General features: G+C 38.2%; 1 protein-coding gene and 1 long non-coding RNA gene across 2 annotated transcripts in view; one reads left to right on the top strand and one right to left on the bottom strand.

The window, feature by feature from the left end:
* Nucleotides 1-22,527, bottom strand: part of LOC123540407 (uncharacterized) — a 201,922-nt gene that overhangs the window by 59,650 nt on the left and 119,745 nt on the right. The window lies entirely within an intron of this gene.
* Nucleotides 7,458-19,710, top strand: LOC128549455 (uncharacterized). Its single transcript, XR_008367669.1, has 4 exons — nucleotides 7,458-7,506; nucleotides 16,359-16,440; nucleotides 16,808-16,996; nucleotides 19,667-19,710. It is a non-coding gene; the product is annotated as an uncharacterized LOC128549455 (long non-coding RNA).

Below are 22,527 nucleotides of genomic sequence, written 5' to 3'. Positions count from 1 at the left end.
TATCATGTCAACAATTTATACAGTTTTCGACGATCTTTTATACTACAAGGGAATACATTTCAAAACTTAGTCAGGTTTTTTAAAACTTCATTTCTGTTAAAGTAGGGAGACAATTTTCGAATCAGTACCGGACAAGCTTTCTTCAACCTTCTTGTCCGGACATGTAGACAAGCGCTTTACAACACTATCTGCATAATTATATTTTCAAGACTTTATGACCTCTGACATACACGTCTGATATTGACCTTTGAACTACGGGCCTGGATCTTACGCTCAGCACGTCAGATCTCTAACACCAATACAACCATAAATGGACATATTTCTGGCAAAAAAAACACGAAAAAACTACAAAAATGAAAGTACTTTTTACTTTTCTTAGGTTTCATATTGTGTACCGATATCGAAGTACTGTTTTGGTAGGCAGGCGATTATTATCCTGCATAAACCTTTCAAGTAATATTTCATAGGGTAACATTCCTCCCTGGCCTTACATATACACTATTTCCACTTCCTACACCTATAATTAAAAGCTAAAGTACAGGAACAATAATCACGCTAAAACTTCTACGAATAAACGATACACTAGTACCACGGTGATGATAATGATGATGCTGATGATGATTAAAGAAATAATTGTAATGATGATGATGATGATGATGACTTTCCTGAGCTACATTGCTGATTTTTAGCGTTATTTTCTAAACACAACATAAATTACTTACTTGTAGTTTTTCTGTGTGTCAGGCAAAGCTTTCTGTTTGCATGTGTATCACATAGATCTAATGCCTCTTATAAAATTTCACCAGAATCGTAAGAAGGAATGACGGTATGTTAGTCGGATATCGACCTCGTACATCGGCCTTTCTCTGTAGTCCTGAAAGACCTGCGCACGGTATTCACAAGAAGCCCGTGCGCAGGTCATTCCTACAGAGAAAGACCTCGTACTCGGTCGATATCCTATACAAATTGTAACGTATCAGTTTTATTTAATAGCGAGCTCGAAGAGCAGGCCCAAAGGGCCTGCTCGAGAATCGAGCTTTACGGTAACGCAAGTATACTTCCACACTTGGTGATGGATTTGAAAAGTTTCGTCGGAAGTTCTTAAAAAGCGCACCCAAACGGATAGGTGCTCACAGGAAGTACTTCTGAAAGAATGCTTTCCAGTTGTTTGAAAAAAAAAAATTATTTTCATTTAAAAGATCCAGCATCGGCCAGAAAATGGGAAAAAATGTCTTTAATAAGCAGAAGGTGTCACCCCGGTATAGAAGTACTTCCGGGTCGTTGTATCCTAGAAAGTAGTTCTTTGAAATTTTGAAGTTCCCAATTTAACGCTATCCCTACTTTGACATGTTATATTCCAAATGTATTTATTGATACTGTGTACATTTTTTGTCATTTCTGATGTCTTTAACAGTTGTTTTATGTGTGTTTTTCAGGATTACATTTCTGTGCGGAAGGATTAAAAAACTACACCAGACTGGTGGCCATGACAGATGTCAGTGGGAAATTTAAACATGGACTAGATACTTTGATGTGTAGCAAAAAAAGTTCATCGTTGATGGTGGTGTTTTTCTGTGATATATTGACTGGGATAGTATTACTCTTCAGAAATACAGAGCTGTCAATGCTGCAATTTTGTTGTGAAATTCACAATCCATGTCCAAAAGTGCTTGTTTACTATACAGCAAAGAAGGAGAAATTGTACCGGGCCGACACCAGAAAGAAACGGGAACGCGGTAATGACGTCACCGTGACACCGGCTTCCCATAATTTTTGCAAAGTATGATATTCACTGTTACAGGTATGGTGACACTAGATGTAGACTTTTTCAAGTGAATAGGTTCTCCTGAATTCTTGTGAGTAGGGAATAGTTTCTTTGTGACAAATAAATGATGCATAATATTTTTAGCTAAATCCGATTTCTTTGAGCTCGCTTTGAGGCTTTGCCTTATTTCATATTTAATTAGCGAGCTCGAGCTTTACGGTAACGCAAGTATACTTTTTTACACTTGGTGATGGATTTGAAAGTTTTGTCGAAGTTCTTAAAAAGCGCACCCTAGCGGAAAGTGCTCACAGGAAATACGTCTTTCCGCAGTGAAAACAGAACTTCATTCAATTGCTAAAAATTATTCATCACTCAACAATAATGCAAGAAAGATTTCCAGTTGTTGTTTTTTTTTAAATATCATTTTCATTTAAAAGATCAAACATCGGCCAGAAAATGGAAAAAAATGTCATTAATAAGCAGAAAGCCACGAGAACGCGGTAATGACGTCACTGTGACACCGGCCACCCTATATTTTGTAACGTATGATATTCAATGTTTAGGTTGGTGACACTAAAGGACTTTTTTTTTTCTAGAACACTCCAGACTATGATAAATAATTATCTTTTTACAATTTTATGGTTGAATGTAGTGAACTGAGCCAGTCTATATCCTATGTCCAATATCATAGTCTAGTACAATCCAAAAATTCACAAACCTCTTTTTAGGTTTTGTTTATCAATCAATGTCAAGAACTGACCACAGCCTAACTGATAGAGATCAATGGTTTACTGCCACATGTTTATGCAATTATTTAGACCATCTGGTAGATGGGATTTACAACTGCAGGCGTCAGCAAGTTGAAATTTACCAGAAATGAATTTTCATTTCTCTGTATTGGTACTTGCTGTTAGATTGGAAAATCTGAAAGATTCACATTCCTATGGCTTGTCATAAAATGGACAGAACTTATAATGAATTAAACTGTAATTGAACAATAAAGAATAGAAAGATGTGTTTTTCCTGAACTGGTAGCGAAAAAGTAGCTTTGCGATAATTGTGTTGAAACTTGAACATTAATAGACGGAATGCACATATAATATAGTGGTATCACCTCTTGGTGCATGAATGAACATAACCCAGGTTCAGGGCTGAATAATGCATATTGAAGTTTTTTATTTGAAAGACAGTGAAACACAGTACAGGCACATAAATCGCAATCTTGCTCTGAGAATATTCTGACAGAGTACTTTCATTTCTTGTTATCCTGTATTCTGTTAGTTAAAAGGTCTATGACTACTTTTCTGAGGAATTTTTAGCTTTAAAAATCTATATGTAAATAATGATAACACATTTTTTTACATCAAAATTGGTATTTCTGCAGAAGATAGAATCGTCTCAAAGTAAGATATACATTTAAGCTTCTAAGTCTTGTGTTTCTATTTGTGCAAATTACGCATGTTGCATACTTATATAATATTCCTTAGTCAATAGTTTAATTCCAGTTAGTTAACTACTATTATACAAATCAAGAAAACCCCAAACTTGTATAATCTTTAGTAAAGATTAGCACAGTCAATGTTTAAAATAAAAATATAATTGATTTGTGAAAAATATGAGCCACGCCATGAGAAAACCAACATAGTGGCTTTGTGACACAGCATGGATCCAGACCAGCCTGCGCATCTGCACAGTCTTGCCAGGATCATGCTGTTCGCTTTCAAAACCTATTGCAATTATGTAACTGTTAGCTTCATTTTAAACGTTAAAATGTTTAATACTTTAAAGTACAAGTAGCATTTGATATTTCGCGATAAATATATAGCAGTAGGAGTTAACGTTATAACTCTGCCTTTCATTTGAAAAATCCACATCCAAATGCAAAATTTTAATGTCAAATGCTAGATCTTAAACATTGAGTCATAATTGTCAAATGCGATAGCAAAACATTACTGTGAAGGACGGTGCCCTGCTAATTGCAAAATGCTAATGAGATATAATTTAATAAAAATGGCATTTAGCATTAAATAAAAATTATGTTTTTAGCGTAAAGTTATTGGCATTTACATTAAAATTGACTTTTGGAAATTTAGCAAAAAACCCGGGCCCCCATACAAAGCGAAGCAAACAGCATTGGGGATGCGGCATGACAGGAGAAATGCTTCAAATCAGTTTCATAAAACTGATGCAGATCTTTATTTTCAAAAAATCAAAGGACAATTAGCATTATTTTTCAGCTTATAAACTTTAGATTTTTGAAATTTTTTCGCATTTATTATGAGAAAAAAATTTGTATTTAGCGAATAGCATTAGATTTTTTGGGCAATAAGAATGGCCCCACCCTTTCCAAAAATGCATTCCCTTCAAAAATTTTGTTTTTTTATAAATCTTTTTAAAAAAAATAAAAGGTCTTTTTTGTTTGGTGCTGAGTTCGGCAGATGGTGTTTGGGTCCTGAATGAAATTTAGCTGACACTTGATTTTTTTTTAAAATTTGGTACAGCTTTCTCATAATTTTCCTATACTACGGGCTTCCTTTGGGGACAACACCCCTGGGTTTTTTATAACCCTTTGGAAATTTTATATGAACAATCTAATCTTTTTTTTTTGCCACATATTAAAATTCCTTTTGGGGGGGACACCCCGGTAAAAAATTTTTAAAATCCATTTTCATTGTCAGAATTTTAATGCAGAATAATCCTTAAATAAAAAACGTATTATTGTTAATAAAAAATTTTGCAAGATAACCCATCAAGTTTTTCAAAAGTAGCAAAAGGGTTTTATTCTAATGAGAAGGGTTCTTCAACTTCACCATTAAAAATCATTTTAGGTAAACAGATTTATGATCCCCAAAAGCATTTTACCACTGCTATGTACCAAAATTTTCCGAATCTAAAGCCTAGGTGCCAATCATCCCTTTGAGCATTTCGGATTGTACAACGAAAATTCAACATCAGTCCTGGTAAAATACTCTAAAATGACGGGGCTTTGCTCATAAATTTAATTTGTAAAAAAGGGGAAAAAATATAGAAATAAGTTATTATCATCTAGGGGCTATCAGCCTCAGCAGATACAGTACATTGATCAGCTGTTTAGAGGGCATTGAAGCTATGACTACATTTCATATTTGCCTTCTCATGGGCAACCAAAAAAAGTGGATTTTGTGGTATTTTTTGAATCTAAATTTCCCAAAAAAAAAAAATAAAAAAAAGGGATGCAGTAACTGAACCCCTAATTCTATGTCTACCGGAGGGGAAATTTAAAATCAAAATTATAATGTTTTTGGGGAAATTGCTTGGAAATCGAAGAAAAGTTATCATAAAAATTGCATCTTTTCATTGTTATTAAAGAATCTGTAATTTGTATGAGGCATTAACTTGAACTAAATTTTAATTAAATGATTAAATTAATTATTGGGGACAAATTGAAAAACAAGGGGAGTTGACTGGGGGCAAACAGCAGTACCACTTTTACGCATATTTTTTAACACCTCGCTATTTAAACATTAAACAAACAGAAAACAGTAAACTATAACTTTAAATGGAATTTAATTTGTAACTGACTGTATGATTTGAAAAAACCTACATTTCGTAGAAAACAAAAACTCTGGGTAGCTTACCTCGCCCCCGCCCCCATTTTTTTTTCCCAAAACCCCATGACCAATCAGGCCACAGAAGTCGCTGGGGGTTACCGTCGATTTTTTTAAAGTTCGCAGGGGGCCATCTATAAAAATTTTTTCCCACTCTTTCTTGACTTTTTTACATTTTGAGTACAATAAACACATACCCCCTTTTTTTCAATAGAAAATTTTGTCTATAAAATAATAAGTGAAAATAAATCCTCTTTTTCAAAAATTGATTACCACAGTAACAACTACAGTTTACCTGGGGGAATGAGCTACTGTAAAAAACAACAGTTAACAGGGTTCAAAAATTGTTCAAACAACATGTAAAAAAAAGCTCACATGTTGGGAGCTAAAACACATCTTGCAGCTAACTCCAGCCAAAAAGTGGTTCAAACTATGGTATCGGCTATTAATATTTTTTAAACAAAAATCAACAGTTTTACATTTATCGTGGAACCCTGGGACCGTGTCCAAAACATTTTCAGTCTAGCGAGTTTTAAAAATGAAAATTTATTTGTTATTTATATCTAAATGTCATATTAAAACTAAAAATTTTAAATTAAAACTATTGCAAGTGACTATTTAGTAATGACGGGCATCTCAGGGGGTATTTAACCCTTAAATTTTTGTAAATTGATTTTAAAAAATCAAATCAAACCGCTGAGACCCAAAAAATTTTTGTAACACGGGGCCAGCTGAAGTAAGCCAAAACTTTAATCTTGGGAAAAAAGTGATTTTTTTACACCGTATTAAAAAAGCCCAAAACAAAATACATTGACATAAAAAGGGATAAAGCAGCAATAAAAACACAAATGTATAATTAGAACATACTATAATTACAGGTCTCTTTTTGTAAAATCAATGGCCCGTATAATACTTTTTCACATGTAAACAAACCCTATACTCATGAAGCCTAATTTCTTCCTCATTTTACACATCACCAACATTTTCATTGGATGACCTGCATTTATACAGTACTCACCATAATTCATTATCAATCACACTACTAATAGTGTGTAAAAAATTTAAAAACAATACCCATTACATTTTTAAAACATTTTATTTGTTTATAGTTTTTTTTGGTCCCAAACAAAATTTTCTTTACCGTAAACACAGATTTAAAAAAATCTTTGTGTAAAAAAACCCTAAAAATTTTTGAGAGAATGTGTTACATCATTAAGTCTTTTCGTGGGCAGTTTTAAAGGTAGAAGTAATTTCTTTACATTAAAGTCATTCCAGAAAGTTCTCCAGGGGTACCAATCCGGGGTTAAGCTTTTTTTACAGTTTCCCTATTTCCCCTTTATCTCTGAAATTACTTTATTGTTTGCTTTTTAATTTTTTTAAAACTGTTCCCAACCACGGGCCCCCACATTCAGCTTGAGGCCATAACCCATGCCAGTATTTCATTATTTTTCCCTCCTTTTCACTTCAAGTTAAATTTTTTTTTGCATTTTCACGTGGGCCCCTTTTTTTTCTGTATGATTTTTTTCAAATTTAAAATAGTTCTCCACCATCATCACCCACTCATACAACACAAAATCCAAACTCTGGCACCAATTTTTTTATGAATTATGCCCCCTTTAAATTGAAATGTAAGGTCATTTTTATGCATTTTCACTAAAATCCAGTGTTTCTGGATGGATTTTATTCAGACTTTAAAAGTTGTTCCACAATCATATGAAAAAAGCATAATTCTTGCAAAACCCAAAATTTTTTAAATTATCCCACTAGAATTAAGTTATTTGTGTTTTTATCACTTTTTTCTTTATCTCTCTTATTACTTTTTTTTTTTGGAACAGACTAAAGCTATGTGCAATTCTTTATCCACCATTAAAAACTTTAACACTCAATGACAGCCCCAGTTTTCCCAAGGTCTAAATTTTCACTTTTCAGGGTTAAATTTTCGGGCGTTCGTTTCCCATAACACTCTTGTTATAGCAATGCAAGAAAATAGAAAAAATAACAAAATAAAACCAAAATAACAACAACGCTGAGATACACATAACATAATATTTTTTTCAATTTGATTTTCACAAAAAAATGAGAGGTTTCAAAGTTGGCCTTTGGCATCTAAACTTAAAATGACTTGGAACAGTCAATCTAACCAAAACATTGCAGGTAAGCATGCAGTAATATAGTTCAGTTTATAGTAGGGATGGGAACGAATGTTCGAATATTCGAAAATCGGCCGAATATTCGAATATGAAAATCAAATTCGAATATTCGTAAATTAATTAATAGGTTGTTTTTAATGAGTATCGCTGATTTTAGGCAATATAAGCATGTTAATTCTATTCTGCAGAATAAACATGTTTGTTTATCGCGTGTCAAAAGATGTCCAATTAACAAGAAAATTGCAATGCATAACTGGTAGGGGCCATCGTCAGGGATTAACAGTTTGCAATAGGCGTAAATGTGGTGCATGTCAAAAATTGTCCAATTAACACGAAAAATGCAATGCCGAATCAGCTAGGGTCATCGTTACGGATTGCCAGTTTGCAACAGGCGTAAGTGTGACGCCTTTTTAGCTTTTGTTCTTTTTTATTGGCGCCTGTTTTATGTAACAAATTTTAGAATTTTTTTTATAATAAAATCAAGAAATAACATGATTGATGCATACGATCATGATGAAGATGGTTTAAGTCTGCCCTCGTTAAGTTTATCGGCTTTTTATAGGCCGATTGAAAATTTTCAAAATGGCGGCGGTAATACAACAGCGCGGCACTTGACGTGCCGTTATTTTTAGATAAAGTGCGACGGTCTAAATTTTAATCGATTTGAACGTTTTTTTTTGTATCATTTTGAAGCTGAAACACTGGATTAGTTAAATATGTTCATGATTATACTGGCAGAATCGTGAAATAAAACGCTAGGGTCGACGTGTTTAACTAGGCAGGGTCGGGTTACCCGAAACAAACCTTTTTTAGGCCGATGAGACACGTTTTGAACAACGACATATATTGTGTATATGCCAGTCTCTTAATAAGAATTTAAAGCTTCCATTAAAACAAGCCGAATATTCGAATATATTCGAATATGGCAAATCGAATATTCGAATATTGATTTCAGCATTTGTTCCCATCCCTAGTTTATAGATACTTTTTTTCGCCCGTCTGAAAAAGCAGGATGTATTATGGGAATGCCCCAGGAGGGAGAGGGCGCGGGCAACATCCACAGACTTTGTCCGAAGCATATCTTCTTCACGGATTGAGGGATTTTGATGAAACTTGGCACAACAGTTCACCATCATGAGACGAGTGTCATACGCAAGAACCGGGTCCCTAGGTCTAAGGTCAAGGTCACAGAGGCCAAAAGACAGATAGAAGAATGATTGGTCTGGAGCAGTTCTTCTCATGCATGGAGGGATTTTGATGAAACTTGACACAATTGTACACCATCATGAGATAGAGTGCCATGCTTGGTCCCTTGTTTAAAATAACTTCCCTTTGTTGGTACTATAAATAGCTTATATTGTAACTTGTTCGTTACAAGTGGTAGGAAAAATGGAAACCACTTTTCTGTAATACAATATGCATGTTACTTCCAATTTTGAGGTGTGTTTTAACCTAGTTCTATCTGGAAAGGATCTTTTTGTGGACTTAAAATTTTTTTTTTTTTAAAGATTAGTTGTTAGAATCTACTATAAATAAATTATTCTGTAATTTTTTAAATTGACCGTAGGGAAAATCAAAGACCACTTTTCTATGGTACAACATAGGTGTTACTTTCATTTAAGGTATTTATACGTGGTAAGGAGATTTTTTGTGGACTTAGAAAAGCAGAAGAATTACAATGATTAGTAAACAACCACAAAATTAAAATTCCATTTGCAAATACAGGTGCTAGTTTAACGAAATTTGCTATGAGGAGCATATATTGTGACATTCTGGCACTCTTATATATACAATTGTGTAACTTTCAATGAAGTTCTGGACACCACAACTTTACATGCTTTTTATTTTCTGTATTACATCATAACTTATCAAGTCTATTCGGTATCCTATCAACAATGAAACAACCATTACTGAGACTATAATATAATCATTGTTTTTAGTAGTATATATCCTGATGAAAGTTCAGTTATCATTCAATGATCATAGAATTTTATTCTGTTGGTAGCAGGAGTCTGACTGTCCAACTTTGATCACAAAAATAGTTTGATACATCAAACAATGTGTGAGTCATATCTCACATGAAAACACTAAATCTTGTGTTTTCCAGTAATACAACATAAACAATAAAACTGCAGCTGGTACTGGATTTCTTGCCTGCACTCCCTATACCATCTCACCTTCTGCCAGCTCTACCTGTGTACGCTGTCCCTGTACCATCTCACCTTCTGCCAGCTCTACCTGTGTACGCTGTCTCTGTACCATCTCACCTTCTGCCAGCTCTACCTGTGTACGCTGTCTCTGTACCATCTCACCTTCTGCCAGCTCTACCTGTGTACGCTGTCAGTCTGTACCATCTCACCTTCTGCCAGCTCTACCTGTGTACGCTGTCTCTGTACCATCTCACCTTCTGCCAGCTCTACCTGTGTACGCTGTCTCTGTACCATCTCACCTTCTGCCAGCTCTACCTGTGTACGCTGTCTCTGTACCATCTCACCTTCTGCCAGCTCTACCTGTGTACGCCGTCTCTGTACATCTCACTTCTGCACCTCTACCTGTGTACACACTTCTGCCAGTCTACCTGTGTACTGTCAACCACACCTTCTGCCAGCTCTACCTGTGTACACTGTCCCAATACCATCTCACCTTCTGCCAGCTCTACCTGTGTACACTGTCCCTGTACCATCTCACCTTCTGCCAGCTCTACCTGTGTACGCTGACCCTGTACCATCTCACCTTATGTCAGCTCTACCTGTATACGCTGTCTCTGTACCATCTCACCTTCTGCCAGCTCTACCTGTATACGCTGGCCCAGTACCATCTCACCTACTGCCAGCTGTACCTGTGTATGCTGTCCCTATACATTCTCACCTTCTGCCAGCTGTACCTGTGTACGCTGTCCCTATACCATCTCACCTTCTGCCACCTATACCTGTGTAGCTGTCCCTATACCATCTCACCTTCTGCCAGCTGCGTGTACCTGCCCTGTACCTCACCTTGTCCCTATACCATTTCATCCTTCTGCCAGCTCTGTACTGTGTACACTTCCTGTACCATCTCACCTTTGTCCCTATACCATCTCATCTTCTGCCAGCTGTACCTGTGTACACTGTCCCTGTACCATCTCACCTTCTGTCCCTATACCGTCTCACCTTTTGCCAACTCTACCTGTGTACGCTGTCCCTATACCATCTCACCTACTGCCGGCTCTACCTGTGTACGCTGTCCCTATACCGACTCACATTCTGCCAGCTGTACCTGTGCACGCTGTCCCTATACCATCTCACCTGTCAGCTCTACCTGTGTATGCTGTCCCTATCTCACCTTCTGCCAGCTCTGCCTGTGTTCGCTGTCCCTATACCATCTTACCTTCTGCCTTGTGTACACTGTCCCAATACCATCTCACCTTTTTCAGGCTCTACCTATGTACACTGCCCTGTACCATCTTGCCTTCTGCCAGCTCTACCTGTATACGCTGTCCCTATACCATCTCACCTTCTGCCAGCCCTGTCTGTGTATGCTGTCCCTATACCACCTCACTTTCTGCCAGCTCTACCTGTGTACACTGTCCTAATACCATCTCACCTGTCAGCTCTACCTGTGTATGCTGTCCCTATCTCACCTTCTGCCAGCTCTGCCTGTGTTCGCTGTCCCTATACCATCTTACGTTCTGCCCTGTGTACACTGTCCCGATACCATCTCACCTTTTTCAAGCTCTACCTATGTACACTGCCCTATACCATCTTGCCTTCTGCCAGCTCTACCTGTATACGTTGTCCCTATAACATCTCACCTTCTGCCAGCCCTGTCTGTGTATGCTGTCCCTATACCACCTCACTTTCTGCCAGCTCTACCTGTGTACACTGTCCAAATACCATCTCACTTTCTGCCAGCTCTACCCGTGTACACTGTCCCAATACCATCTCACCTTCTGCCAGCTCTACCTGTGTATGCTGTCCCTATACCATCTCTCTTTCTGCCAGCTCTACCTGTTTATGCTGTCCCTATACCATCTCACCTTCTGCCAGCTCTACCTGTGTATGCTGTCCCTATACCATCTCACTTTCTGCCAGCTCTACCCGTGTACACTGTCCCAATACCATTTCACCTTCTGCCAGCTCTACCTGTGTATGCTGTCCCAATACCATCTCACTTTCTGCCAGCTCTACCTGTGTACACTGTCCCAATACCATCTCACCTTCTGCCACCTCTACCTGTGTATGCTGTCTCTGTACCATCTCACCTTCTGCCAGCTGTACATGTGTATGCTGTCCCTGTAACAGCTCACCTTCTGCCAGCTGTGCCTGTGTACGCTGTCCCTGTACCATCTCACCTTATGTCAGCTCTACCTGTATACACTGGCCCTGTACCATCTCACCTTCTGCCAGTTGTACCTGTGTATGCTGTCCCTATACATTCTCACCTTCTGCCAGCTGTACCTGTGTACACTGCCCCTATACCATCTCACCTTCTGCCACCTATACCTGTGTATGCTGTCCCTATACCATCTCATCTTCTGCCAGCTGTACCTGTGTACGCTGTCCCTATACCATTTCACCTTCTGCCAGCTCTGTCTGTGTACACTGTCCCTGTACCATCTCACCTTTGTCCCTATACCATCTCACCTTCTGCCAGGTGTTCCTGTGTACACTGTCCCCTGTACCATCTCCCATTCTGCCAGCTGTACCTTGTGTACACTGTCCCTGTACCATCTCATTTTCTGCCAGCTTTACCTGTGCATGCTGTCCCTATACCATCTCACCTTCTACCAGGTGTACCTGTGTACACTGTCCCAGTGTACCATCTCCCATTCTGCCAGCTGTACCTGTGTACACTGTCCCTGTACCATCTCATTTTCTGCCAGCTCTACCTGTGTATGCTGTCCCTATACCATCTCACCTTCTGCCAGCTGTACCTGTGTACACTGTCCCTATACCATCTCACCTACTGCCGGCTCTACCTGTGTATGCTGTCTCTGTACCATCTCACCTTTGTCCCTATACCATCTCATTTTCTGCCAGCTCTACCTGTGCATGCTGTCCCTGTAACATCTCACCTTCTGCCAGCTGTACCTGTGTACGCTGTCCCTATACCATCTCACCTTCTGCCAGCTCTACCTGTGTACGCTGTCCCTATACCGTCTCACCTTCTGCCAGCTGTACCTGTGCACGCTGTCTCTATACCATCTCACCTGTCAGCTCTACCTGTGTATGCTGTCCCTATCTCACCTTCTGCCAGCTCTGCCTGTGTATGCTGTCCCTATACCATCTTACCTTCTGCCCTGTGTACACTGTCCCAATACCATCTCACCTTTTTCAAGCTCTACCTATGTACACTGCCCTATACCATCTTGCCTTCTGCCAGCTCTACCTGTATACGCCGTCCCTATACCATCTCACCTGCCAGCTCTGCCTGTGTATGCTGTCCCTATTCCACCTCAACTTCTGCCAGCTCTACCTATGTACACTGTCCCTATACCATCTCACCTTCTGCCAGTTCTACCTGTGTACACTGTCATGAAGCCCAGTGACTTTCTTGCTTCCAGTTCTACCTGTGTACACTGTCATGAAGCCGAGTGACTTTCTTGCTTCCAGTTCTACCTGTGTACACTGTCATGAGGCCAAGTGACTTTCTTGCTTCCAGTTCTACCTGTATACACTGTCATGAAGCCCAGTGACTTTCTTGCTTCCAGTCCTACCTGTGTACACTGTCATGAAGCCCAGTGACTTTCTTGCTTCCAGTTCTACCTGTGTTCACTGTCATGAAGCCCTGTGACTTTCTTGCTTCCAGTTCTACCTGTGTACACTGTCATGAAGCCCAGTGACTTTCTTGCTTCCAGTTCTACCTGTATACACTGTCATGAAGCCGAGTGACTTTTTTGCTTCCAGTTCTACATGTGTACACTATCATGAAGCCCAGTGACTTTCGTGCTACCAGCTTTACCTGTGTATACTGTTATGAAGCCCAGTGACTTTCTTGCTTCCTGTTCTACCTGTGTACACTGTCATATAGCACAGTGAATTTCTTTCTAGCAGCTTTACCTGTGTTCACTGTTATGAACCCCAGTGACTTTCTTGCATCCAGTTCTACCTGTGTACACTGTTATGAACCCCAGTGACTTTCTTGCATCCAGTTCTACCTGTGTACACTGTGATAAAACACAGTGAATTTCTTTCTAGCAGCTTTACCTGTGTACACTGTTATGAACCCCAGTGACTTTCTTGCATCCAGCTTTACCTGTGTATACTGTTATGAAGCCCAATGACTTTCTTGCTACCTGTTCTACCTGTGTACACTGTCATATAGCACAGTGAATTTCTTTTATGCAGCTTTACCTGTGTACACTGTTATGAACCCCAGTGACTTTCTTGCTTCCTGTTCTACCTGTGTACACTGTGATAAAACACAGTGAATTTCTTGCTTTCAGCTTTATCTGTGTATCCTGCCATGAACGTCAGTGACCTTGCTTCCAGCTCTACTTGTGTAATCTGCCTTGTAGCCAAGTGACTTTCTTGCTTCCAGGTCTACCTATGTACAATGTCATGAAGCCTAGTGACCTTGCTTCCAGGTCTACCTGTGTATACTGCTATGAAGGTCAGTGACTCTTGCTTCCAGCTCTACCTGTGTACATGTTATGAAGCCCAGTGACCTTCATGCTTCCAGCTTTAACTGTGTATACTGCCATGAAGGTCAGTGACTTTCTTACACTGTAATGAAGCCCATTACCTGTGTACACTGCCATGAAGATCAGTGACTTTCTTGTTTCCAGCTCTACCTGTGTACACTGTCATGAAGCCCAGTGACATTCTTGCTTTCAGCTTTACCTGTGTATACTGCCATGAAGTTCAGTGACTTTCTTGTTTCCAGCCCTACCTGTTTACACTGTCATGAAGCCCAGTGACCTTCATGCTTCCAGCTTTACCTGTGTATGCTGCCATGAAGGTCAGTGACTTTCTTGCTTACAGCTGTACCCGTGTACACTGTCCTGAAGCCCAGTGACCTTTCTTTCAGCTTTACCTGTGTATACTGCCATGAAGGTCAGTGACTTTCTTGTTTCCAGCCCTACCTGTGTACACTGTCATGAAGCCCAGTGACCTTCATGCTTCCAGCTCTACCTGTGTACACTGTCATGAAGCCCAGTGACCTTCATGCTTCCAGCTCTACCTGTGTACACTGTCATGAAGCCCAGTGACTTTCTTACACTGTAATGAAGCCCATTACCTATGTATACTGTCATGAAGCCCAGTGACCTTCATGCTTCCAGCTTTACCTGTGTATACTGCGATGAAGGTCAGTGACTTTCTTGCTTCCAGCTCTACCTGTGTACACTGTCATGAAGCCCAGTGACCTTCATGCTTCCAGCTTTATCTGTGTATACTGCCATGAAGGTCAGTGACTTTCTTGCTTAAACTCTACCCCTGTAAACTGTGATGATACCCAGTGACCTTTTTGCTACCAGCTTTACGTTTGTACACTGTAATGAAGCCCAGTGACTTGCTGCCAGCTCTACCTGTTTACACATTATTTGTGCCAAGTTATTTCAGAATCCATTAATGCATATAGAAGTTATGGCATTGACACTCCTAAGTGTGACATTGACTTTAGAGAGAAAAGAAAAAGAAGAGAAAGGGCATTACATACATATTGCCTACGTGTGTGTGAAGTTTGAGAGAGTTAGGTGTAATAAAACTACCGGTATACTAAATTTATGAGGACACACTAACAGACTGACTGAACAGACAGACCGCATGGTGACTCCTATTATACACCTCGTTCAAACTTCTTTGGAGCAATGGAAAAGCCGCTATTTAATGAATAAGTCGGTTGCTTACAGGTATACAGTCTTTTGTACGAAAGTGGTAAACATTTGTACAGTGCTGCAAGCAAACATGCATACAGTCAGGACATCACACTGAATCCTCTTTCATTGTCGGTAATAAACAGATTGAAGGCTTTAGCTATGATTTGATTTTATTTTACCAAACTTGTTTCTTTATCCATGAAACAGTGGGATTTATACATTGTATGTAGATTATTCTTTAAGCAAGAAAATGTGTACTTTTGATGTCGACAATATGCAATTTTTGGACAAAATCAGTGATTCATCGATTTTTTTTTGGTGTAATTTTACCTGTAATCAAACTAACACAAAACTATATAAGATACAAATCATGTTCAGTTTCCAATTTATTATAAATATACACACCAACAAATTATATAAAATAGGTCTTTCCAACTTTTAGTGGCCGACTATTGATTTGATTGTTCGCAACAGGAAGTGGGGGTGGGTGGGGGTGGTGTTTTTTTTTTTTTGGGGGGGGGGGGGGGGGGGGAAGGAGTTACAGTCGTTTATAGGGGATAATTTCCCTAAGACATCTTGTGGCCTGTGTGACAATGGTCAAGTTCGCACTACCTGAGATCTTGTGCACACTGTGCAGGTTAGGTGTGCACTATATACATTCTGTTGCATACTACATGAGGTCTGGTGCGTACTACGTGAGGTCTTGTGCGTACTACGTGAGGTTTGGTGTGCAGTACTTGAGGTTTGTTGCACACTTTGCGAGGTTTGTTGTGAACTGTATAGGGTAAGGTCTGGTGCACACAGTTTCCTGGTTTAAATATTCCAGAATTTGTTCTGCCTCTGATTGCTCCATGGTGGTGTGACATTGTACTACTTTCTTTATTTGATTTACCTTCATTATCACATATTGTGTACCTTAAAGTAAGCAGTAGTTTCCTTGAGACGGCGCTTTTGGAATATTGTTTCTTTCTGATGGATCTGTTTTTCTCTCGCCCAGTTTTGAAATGTTGTGAATTGAGATATTTGACATTTAATTATTAAATCTGAATTTATTTCAGGTTCTGATGTAAAAAGGCGAAATCACAAAAAAAAGTTCTGGGCCTTCATCTGGACACAGTCGCACAACTTTAGCCGATACAAGTAAGATATGTTTTCTGCTTGTAGAACACAACAGCAAACACTTGCCATGCTTACTGGTCAACCATTTTTTAAATATTTGTAAACAACAGTTTCTTTCATGTTTCTAGAATTGAGACAACAAGTATTTTCATTCTCTTATTCTATTGTACTGGATTCAGTCATAGGAGATAACTCTTTAAGAATTTAAATTTTTTATATTTATGCCTCTTTTCTTCTCAAAACATAGGACAGGGCTAGACAGAATTCTGTGGACATTCTGGTAAGAGCAGGAAGTAGAAATTTAGAAATGAAAAAAAGTATCTCGACTATCTGTTAACAAAAATTCCATTCAGAAATCTAATGTTTGAATTTCTCCATTAAATTTCAGCTAGTACATCAAAGTCACAGTCCACTTCCGGCGGAACTAACCGATCTTTCTGGGAAACATCAGACTCTGGAGCGCCCTCTAGTAGTTCGTCTGCGTTCCTGAAAAGCTGGTGATACAGCGCCACCTGGAAGAATGAGACAAACTTCACAGTCTAACTTCGGGGAAATCAACCGCAAACTTAACCATTTAGTAAAGTATACACATATACTTAACAACCCAAAATATGTGTGAACGAATCAAGACAGCTGTGTAATGAGACATTTAGTTTTCAACATGCTAAATTACGTAAACTTTTTTATCAACACTGAATCTGAAAGCATCATTTCTAGATATTTACATTCGCCCTATTCTTTTCCATAAAAGAACACAATTTATACACAATCAGCAGTTACACGTCAAGCGTAATAATTTCACCAGCACGTAGCCTGAGTGAATTATTTAAAACTTGCAAGTAGTAAATTTCAAAACAAGAGCTGTCAGTGGACAGCATGCTCGACTATTCTCAGTGCTTGATAGTTTAATATAAGCAATGAGTAAAACTTTAGCATTACTCTAAGCATATTCTAAGTCGAAAAAGGGCCATAATTCAGTCAAAATGCTTGATAGAGTTGCCTCTGGTACGCAAACTTTGCCTCCTCCTTTTTACAGACTTGGGTCATGATGGTAAACAAGTATGCAAAATATGAAAGCAAGATCTCAATGGACTTCGAAAATATTAGGGGTGGTACGCAAACTTTAACATTTATTCTTAGTCGAAAAGGGGCCATAATTCAGTCAAAATGCTTGATAGAGTTGCCTCCTCCTTTTAACAGACTGGGGTCATGATGGTAAACAAGTATGCAAAATATGAAAGCAATATCTCGATGGACTTTGAAAATATTTGGGGTGGTACGCAAACTTTAACATTTATTCTAAGTCGAAAAGGGGCCATAATTCAGTCAAAATGCTTGTTAGAGTTGCCTCCTCCTTTTTACAGACTGGAGTCATGATGGTAAACAAGTATGCTAAATATGAAAGCTATACCTCAATGGACTTTGAAAATATTTGGGGTGGTACGCAAACTTTAACATTTATTCTACGGCGAAAAGGGGGCCATAATTCAGTCAAAAGGCTGATAGAGTTGCCTCCTCTTTTTTTACAATACTGGGGTTCATGGATGGTATCAAAAAAAAGTATGCAAAATATGAAAGCAAATATCTCAATGGACTTTAAAAAATATTTGGGGTGGTACGCCAAACTTAAAACATTTGCGTGACGCTAACGCTCACAGCCGGGTCGAGTAGGATAGCTCCCCTATTCTTCGAAAATAGTCAACGCTCTAAACTGTTTTCAGCAGTCAGAAAAAACATGAGCACAGTCACTTATATTGGGGGACACATTTATAGAGAAATCTAGCGCTATATTTTTGATGGCTTGAAAGTTTGTCGGACGGGCGAACCTGTTCCGGCACTTTTTCTCTGACATGGTTCAGTTGTCCAGGCAAACCACAGTATATTGTCTTCAGTATCAAAGAGGTGATATTCAAAAATTTGGTATTGCGCGCTGAAGAAAAAAAAAACATGAGGCCATGATGGCCCTATATCGCCTGACAGTTTTCATTGCACTTGCGGAAAGAGGGTCCTCAGAAAAAAATTATCTAAGTCCAAAAGACAGGAAAAACAAAGGAAGAAATTAACCAAAAATTCTTACAAAGGTACACGAAAAATTGGAAGGGTTACCATCATGTTGTACCACAGAAGAGTAGGTCTCGGTTTTACCGCTACGGCCAATAATAAAAAAGTTACTAAAATAAGTATTTATTTTACGTAAAAGGGAAGTAATTTAAAAAGAAAAATAATTGTACGGTATGAACCAAAAGAAGGAATCTGCCAAATAAATCTGGTGACTAAATGAAATTTCAGTACAGTATCGGTTCATTAGTTACGAAGATATACCCATTTTAATTTGAATAAAGGGAGGTAATTTGACATAACAATCAGTCCATAGTCTTTATACCCTGATTGACTCCGTCCAGCTAATGATAAAATAAATGAAATTTCAAATAAGTCCTTAAAGCTACTTACTGATATAAATCCATTTTGACTACAATCAGGGGAGGTAATCAGATATAAAATAAACTCTGGAACCTACGATTGGATCCGGTTTGTATGGAATCCAAGATTTATAGTTGTTGAAGATATTTTGAAGTTTGTATCAAATAAAACCATATAAAACGAAAGTCTCTATATGGCTGCTAAAAGCCAAAATAGCCTATTTTGGACCTTTAAGGGGCCATAAACTCTGGAACCTTGATGGAATCGGCCAGTTCAACAAAGGAACCAAGATCTTGTGGTTGGTGATACAAGTTGAGTGGCAAGTTTGGTTAAAATCAAATCATAAATGAAGTTGCTATTATGCAGACAAGGTCAGAATAGCTAAATTTTGGCCCTTTCAGGGGATAACTCTGGCACCCATTAGAGAGCTGGCTGGTTCAACAATGGAACTGAGATCTTAATGGCAACACAAGTTTTGTGCAAGTTTGATTAAATTTCAAATCATTAAATGAAAACTTTTCTATTTTCATGATATTAACAGATACTATCTGCTTGTGATTCATGGATAATTATGACAGCAGTTAACGCCTTTAAATTTCATCTAGTACTATAAAGAAGTACAAAATACTTAAATCCATTAGATTATTTAAATTGCAGTCTGAAAATAGCAGTATGTTACATGACTCTCCTTCAACAGTATGAAGCGAAAGACATAATTATTAGTTCTTAGAAGTGTATATTTATGATATATCGGTTCGCATAATTGGAACATCCTTTTTTTGCATTTGTTTCTCATAAATTAATTTAATTACTTTTTACATTTCAGAATCTCTTTGGATTTTGTTGGAAGGAATCTGACCCTGATAGTACTTTGAAACTTGACATGAAAGAAGTAAGTTATGAACGAAGATGATGATTGATGTATATCAGATGTGATGATTTTGAGCTTGTTTATCTTGACGTATGATATTTTTTTCTGCCTTTTACCAACCCCTCAAGAACTTTTTTGTTGGACTGGTGTATACATATGAAAATTGTTGATTGTGATCGCTTCTGCCACATTTTTTTTGTCGGTGCGTGCAGTGTGTCCGGTTAGTTCTTGGTCGGGCTGTTAGTCTTCCAGCCAGGAAGGGATTTTGATAATCACTTGGCATAATGTTCACCATATAATGAGATGATGATGTGTAATGCACAAGACCCTTACCCTAGCCTCACGGTCAAGGTCACCACTAAGAGCGTTCAAAGGTTAACATGGTCTGGTTTTTTATACTTCGTCCATACTCTGACATTTGTGAAGGGACTTCAGCTGTTTTAGTTTCAAATTTCCAGTCTGTGCCTTTTGCTCACAAAAGTTTTTTATATACGTGTGAAAAGTACTAAAGTTGCCAGACAAGACAAGTTCAGATCAAAAGCTATCGACTTGGTCTTTCCTCTTTAAAGTAAAAATAGAGAAGGTGGACAGTATGTAAAATATTTGTAATCAAGCTGTCGTTAGTTACACCTTTGAGGTATTACTTGCCAAAATTTTCCAGGGCTAACCCTATTCTAGACCTTTATGAAAAACAAAATAACTTTTGGGCTGAAAACCCGCAACATGCTCTAGACTTAGATCAAATATACCATTTTGAGAACATTTTCTTTAAAAAGGTACAACTTGTATGTAATGTCTTACTATTTACTATAAATTGTCTGGTGTTTTTTTGCTGGGTTGATAACACAAGATGTGCATGATCTCCAAAATTATTAAAGAAGTTCTTCACATATATTAATGGTAGGAGGGAGGGCTTTTTTGTATCAGCTAATCTTCCAGACACCTGGACTTTGAAAGCATATTGATGTTATCAAACCTGTGTTCATTACAACTTCACAAAACAAAATTGTTTTGGGAGTGCTATTCTGACATCCTTTTCCCTAGGCAAACTGGAGTATAGGTAAACAAGCAGTGCTACAGATATTTGGATATATTTTGTTAGACAGAGATATGAGATAGATGAATCACATGTTTATTTTTTTCCGGATAGGGCTAATAATCTAACTCTGGATGAAATGGTGGACATCCCTGTCCAAGGAGCCTTTGACGAGAGGATACTATTATTGTTTGAAGATGGAGGAGGACAGAGGAGATGAAGCGGAAGGCTTGAATCAACAAGAAGGAAGTGACTGGTGACAGAAAGAAAAGCCGTTGGTCTTTGAGGGCAATTTGAGAGAACTCGCAATGATGAAAACCAGTCACCACATGTTTACCGTCAAAGGGTTGTAGTCAGCCACAGTCTCGTTGAATACTAATTATTTGGCACCTGCTATTTATTTGTTGATAATGGGTTAATTTCATTATAAGTTATATATTGATTTAGAAAAGGTACCTCAATTCACGCCATGAATGATAGATTCTACTGCATATAAAACCCCAAGAAAATGACCGATTACTACTCTTCAGTTATAAATTGTAATAACATAATTTGCCACTCAGTAAATATTTCAAAAAGTTTACACATTTTTTCGTTCAAATTTTTTTATTGTCTAGATAAACCTCTTTGTCCAATTTAAACATTTTTGTAGGTGTCATGTTTTGAACTTTTTATCGTTGCAATTTCATTAATTTTTGTAATTGATCAAAAAAAAATATAATTGCTAATATACAGGTTTGGTTTTCTTTCAGATATGTGGAAAGGGCCACATGTTAAAGAAGTGGTGCTCCCAACCAAAGTGAAAGGTAGGCTGTCAGGCTGATTCCTTCTGGCGGCTGCCATCTTGCAAGTGGCAACAACTAGAGAAAGTGAAATTACTGTTCAGATTTTCGGTGATGGGCATCACTGCCAGACAGCTTTCGTCCATATACCAAGGAAATCACTGCGTACCATAATAACAGATAATTCAAGACATGATATGGCAAAATAGGGAAAAGGTGAATTGGAAAGACAGTTACAATTGCAGTAAGTTTCCTTATCATTTGGTTTTTTGACAGGGATGGAGTTGACACATAAAAACAAACAAAACATACAGACATTTTGGTTGTTTTCAGAGAATGAGCATCAGTAAGAAAAGTGTAGGTCTTTGTTTTGCTTTACCCAGATAAAAAGCCGTAAATATGTCAGTGATGCAAAGGTAATTTGTTTCCTAATTACTGAAAGGGCGGGGAATTAAGCTATTTTGACTTGACTGGCACATTAGCAGCTTCATTATGACTTGAATTGAATCAAACTTGCACCAAAACTTGTGTCACCATAGATTTGGTTTCCTTGCTTGAACGGCCAGATCCAGTATTAGTCAGTTCCAGGAGTTATGGCCATGGAGAGAGGCGGAATTAGCTATATTGACCTTGACTGCACATAGCAGCTTCATTTATGATTTGAATTTAATCAAAAACTTGCACAAAAAACTTTGTGTTCACCATAGATCTTGGTTCCTTTCTTGAACCGGCCAGATCCCGTTAGTTCAAGTTCCAGCGTTAGGGCCCCCTGCTGATAGGGCCAGGGAATTAGCTATTTTGGACCTTGATGCACAATAGCAGCTTCATTATGATCTTGAGTTAATCAACCTGCCCCAAAATACTTGTGGTCACCATAGATCTTGGTTCCTTTCTTGAACCGGCCAGTCCCGTTAGTAAGTTCCAGAGTTATGGCCTGATAGGGCCGGGAATTAGCTATTTAGACTTGTTGGCACAATAGCAGCTTCATTTATGACTCT

The sequence above is a fragment of the Mercenaria mercenaria genome, chromosome 16, assembly GCF_021730395.1.
Source record: "Mercenaria mercenaria strain notata chromosome 16, MADL_Memer_1, whole genome shotgun sequence".
Lineage (NCBI taxonomy): Eukaryota > Metazoa > Mollusca > Bivalvia > Venerida > Veneridae > Mercenaria > Mercenaria mercenaria.
This window is presented reverse-complemented; position numbering and strand designations above follow the sequence as displayed.